A 4,018-nucleotide genomic window follows, 5' to 3' on the forward strand; every position below is an offset into this window, starting at 1 on the left:
AGGTTCTTGAAGTAAGTGATGATGCTCTGGATTTCTGCTGGGTCCTTTGTAATTTCATCTGTTTCTTTCCTAATTTCATGGATTTGGGCCTTTTCTTTCCTTTTTCAGGGACCGGGGATTTAGCTCAGTGGTGCTGCTGCCTGCCTCTTTCCTTTTTCTGATAAGGTTGGGTAAGGGTTTGTCAATTTTCTTTATTCTTTCGAAGAACCAACTTATTGCTTCATTGATTTGTTGTATCATTCTTTTAGTCTCCATTGCATTGATTTCTGCTCTGATCTTTATAATTTCCTCCCTTGTATGAGCTTTGGGTTTGTCCTGCTCTTCTTTGTCTAGAAGCTTGAGGTTCAGCATCAGGTTGTTTAATTGGGCTCGCTCTGTTTTCCTAGTATAAGTATTCACTGCTATGAATTTCCCTCATAAGACTGATTTCATTGTGTCTCATAGATTCTGATATGTTGTACTGTCATTGTCATTTAATTGTAGGAACTGTCTAATTTCTTCTTTAATTTCCCCTGTGACCCATTGATTATTCAGAAGTGTTTTGTTCAATTTCCATTTGTTCATGAAATTCTTGCAGTTTCTTTTGCTATAGATCTCCAATTTTATTGCACTATGGTCTGGTAATACACAGGGGATAATTTCGATTCATTGCACTTACTTAAACATGTTGTATGAGCAAGTATGTGGTCTATTTTGCAGAACGGTCCATGTGCAGCTGAAAAGAATGTGTATTCTGATTTTGTGGGGTGGAGGACTCTGTAAACATCTGTTAAGTTCATTTGTTCAAGAGTTCGATTGAGTTCTAGCATCATGTTGCTTATTTTTTGTCTAGTTGATCTATTTGTGATAGTGGGGTATTGAGGTCTCCCACTACTATTGTATGAGTGCTTATTTGATTTTTCATATCCATTAGTATTTGTTTTCTACAGTTGGGCATACTAGTGTTTAGTGCATATGTATTTATGATTGTCATCTCTTCCTCTTGGAATATTCCCTTTACAAGGATGTAGTGTCCTTCTTTGTCTCTCTTAATCAGTGTTGGTTTGAAATCCACTTGATCTGCCATGAGGATAGCTGCTCCTGCTTTTTTTGGGGTTCCTGTCACATGGAGTATTGTTTTCCACCCTTTAACTTTCAGTCTATGAGTTTCTTTTTGAATGAAGTATGTTTCTTGTATGCAGCATATTGTTGGATCTTACTTCTTGACCCATTCTGCCAGTCTATTTCTTTTGATTGGTGAATTGAGACCATTAACATTGATGGTTATAAGTGATACATATTGAGTTATCATTGTCATGACTTTTTCTTTTTGTGGGATTCTCCCCCTTTACATTTAATTTCTTGTTGTGCCTGATGAATTCATTCTTTTGGGATTCCTGGGCTTGTGATCTTCATTGTCTTTTCCTAGGATATTGTCTAAAATTTTTTAGAGTGCTGGTTTGGTATTCATGAAGTTCTTACGGTGCTCTTTGTTATGAAAGTATCTTATTTCTACATCAATTTTTTAAAAGTGAATATACAATTTATTTAACATTCAAACTTCATTAAGACATGTGCAATATAGCAATTTTACTGGGGGTTTAACCCTACCTAGGATATGATTGCTTGCTGGGGTTTAGCAACAGGGTCCAGTTCACACTTAGCACTAATTAAATACTTTATTGAATAAATACAATACCAAACAAAATGCATTCAAATGCTTTCTTAAAAAATCAATTTTAAAGGCCTTTCTATAAGGCTAAAGAGAAACACAATAAAGGCGATATGCTAGTTTAACATAATTGGCTGACTTTATACAGCACTTATATCTTTTAGCCCACAAGTATATTATTAAATGATAGAGAACATCTAATACAACCATTTCTACAGAACTAGGAAATAAATTTCCAAGAAAGAAAGATTTTACAGACCCCATCTTTTACACCCACCCCAACAGTCTAACTCTAGAGGATAAAGCCAATGACTTTCCTCACAAGAGCTTGCGACTAATGTTGCTTTGCTATCAAAATCGGTATTTCTGATCCATTATGAGCATGTATTGTATTTAGTTTTTAGAAAATCTCATAGATTTGATCCTTAAACCCTCAGCTCAGTATTTCATCTGCTTCATTCAAAACAAACATTTTGAACCATTTTGGAGAAAGGTATCTTCTGTTTAACATATCAAACACTCTCCCTGGTGTACCAACAACAATATGTGGTGCTTCAGCCTGCAGTTTTTGCATTTCATTTTGAACATTTGTTCCACCAATGCAGGCATGAAAAGTTGCTCCCATAGAGTCTCCAAGTGCCAGACTTAAACCTTTTGGATCTGTTGAGCCAGTTCTCTGGTGGGGGCCAATACTAGTGCTTGGGTCTCCTTGAACACAATCTCCAACTGTTGCAGGATGGAAATAGCAAATATGGCTGTCTTGCCAGTACCTGACTGAGCTCCACCAATCACATCATATCTTTTAATACAAGGAATAATAGCTCTTTGCTGAATAGCAGAAGGCTTCTCAAAACCATAAGCATAGATGCCCTGAAGAAGAGACTCCTTTAAATTCCTATCATCAAAGTTATCAACAATCTCATTCCAGTTGCTCTTAATGACACCATCAGGGTCCATTCCCTCTGGGCCTCCATGTTCTCTGTGATAATCTGCAGAACCACCAGACATGATCCCAAGAACCACTCAGCACCCGACTGAAAATTCTCCATCAATTTTGAAAGATAATTTTGCAGGATACATCAATCTGGGTTGGAGGCTGTTTTCCTTTAGGGCTTGAAATACATCACTCCAAGCTCTTCTTGCCTTGAGTGTTTTCATTGAGAATTCTGCTGTGATTCTGATGGGCTTTCCTTTGTATGTGATTTGTTTCTTTTCTCTGCTTGTAGAACTTTGTCCTTCTGTTGGGTTTCTGGAATCCTAACTATTATATGCGTATGTGTAGATTCTTTTTGATCATGCCTAGTTGGAGTCCTATATGCTTCACTTATCTGTATGTCAAATTCTTTTCCCCTGCTTGGGAATTTATCTGTCATCACTTCTATGAACAGGTTTTTTTTTGTTGTTTTTTTTTTTTTGTACCAGGTATCGAACTCGGGTCCTTGCTCTTGGGAGGCAGGCGGCATAACCTCTGAGCTAAATCCCTGGCCCTGTGAACAGTTTTTTTACGTCATGTGCACTCTCTCCAGTTTCTTCATTGACTCTGATCAGTCTGATGTTATTCTTCTTTGCATTGTCTAGCAGCTGCTGGATTGATTTCTCATGGTTGCTCACTATTTTAAAGAAATTTTTCTTTTCCTGGTCACTAATTGCAATGTTATCTTCTATATCTGAAATTCTCTCCTCACATTGGCTGATTCTGGTGCATAAACTTTTAATGGAGTTTTTAATCTCCTGGAAATCCATTTGCTTTTGTTTTATGTATTCCATTTGTTTCCTATGTTGGGATTCCATCATGTTCCTCAGCTCCTCTATTTTTCAATCTGTGTCCTCTCTAGATTTATTAATCATGTCTTGCACTATGGTCACAATTTCCACTCTTATTTGAGAAACTATTTCTGATTTCATTTTTTTCCAGATCCTTTTTCATTTCCAGTTCAGGGAGTCCAGGTGGTTGAGTATCAGATTGTTCCATCTTGTTTTCCTTTGGGGTTGCTTTAAGTGATCTCGAAGTCTAGTTTTGAGACTTGTTTACATGTCTTCTCATTTCAACGGGTGGAGTGGGTGGGGGTGGGGGATGTGTGCTACTGGTGCTTGGGCAGCTCACCTCCTTGCTGCTGAGGGCAGAGGTACAGCAGCCCAGAAGGTTCACCTCCTTTGTGCTGGGGGTAGCTCTGCTCCTTGACCAGGAAAGACCCATTTAAAAAAGTTTAAGTACTTATGAAATACAGAAACCTGTTTTCTAATTTTATTTTATATCGATTGATTGGAGTGGAGATTCAGCCCAGGGCCTTTGCACTTAGCTATATCCCCCAGACATTCTTAGTTTTTCTTTATTCTGAGACTGGCTAAGTCACTAATTTGTCCAGG

At 37.7% G+C, this 4,018-nt stretch overlaps 1 pseudogene; it reads right to left on the minus strand.

Moving 5' to 3' along the window:
* Window positions 1-1,985: 1,985 nt before the first annotated feature.
* Window positions 1,986-2,659, minus strand: LOC101712861 (eukaryotic initiation factor 4A-II pseudogene; annotated as a pseudogene).
* Window positions 2,660-4,018: the final 1,359 nt, after the last annotated feature.

Source organism: Heterocephalus glaber, unplaced genomic scaffold, assembly GCF_053883595.1.
Source record: "Heterocephalus glaber isolate CG9 unplaced genomic scaffold, H.glaber_assembly_v1.0 deba00001118, whole genome shotgun sequence".
NCBI lineage: Eukaryota > Metazoa > Chordata > Mammalia > Rodentia > Bathyergidae > Heterocephalus > Heterocephalus glaber.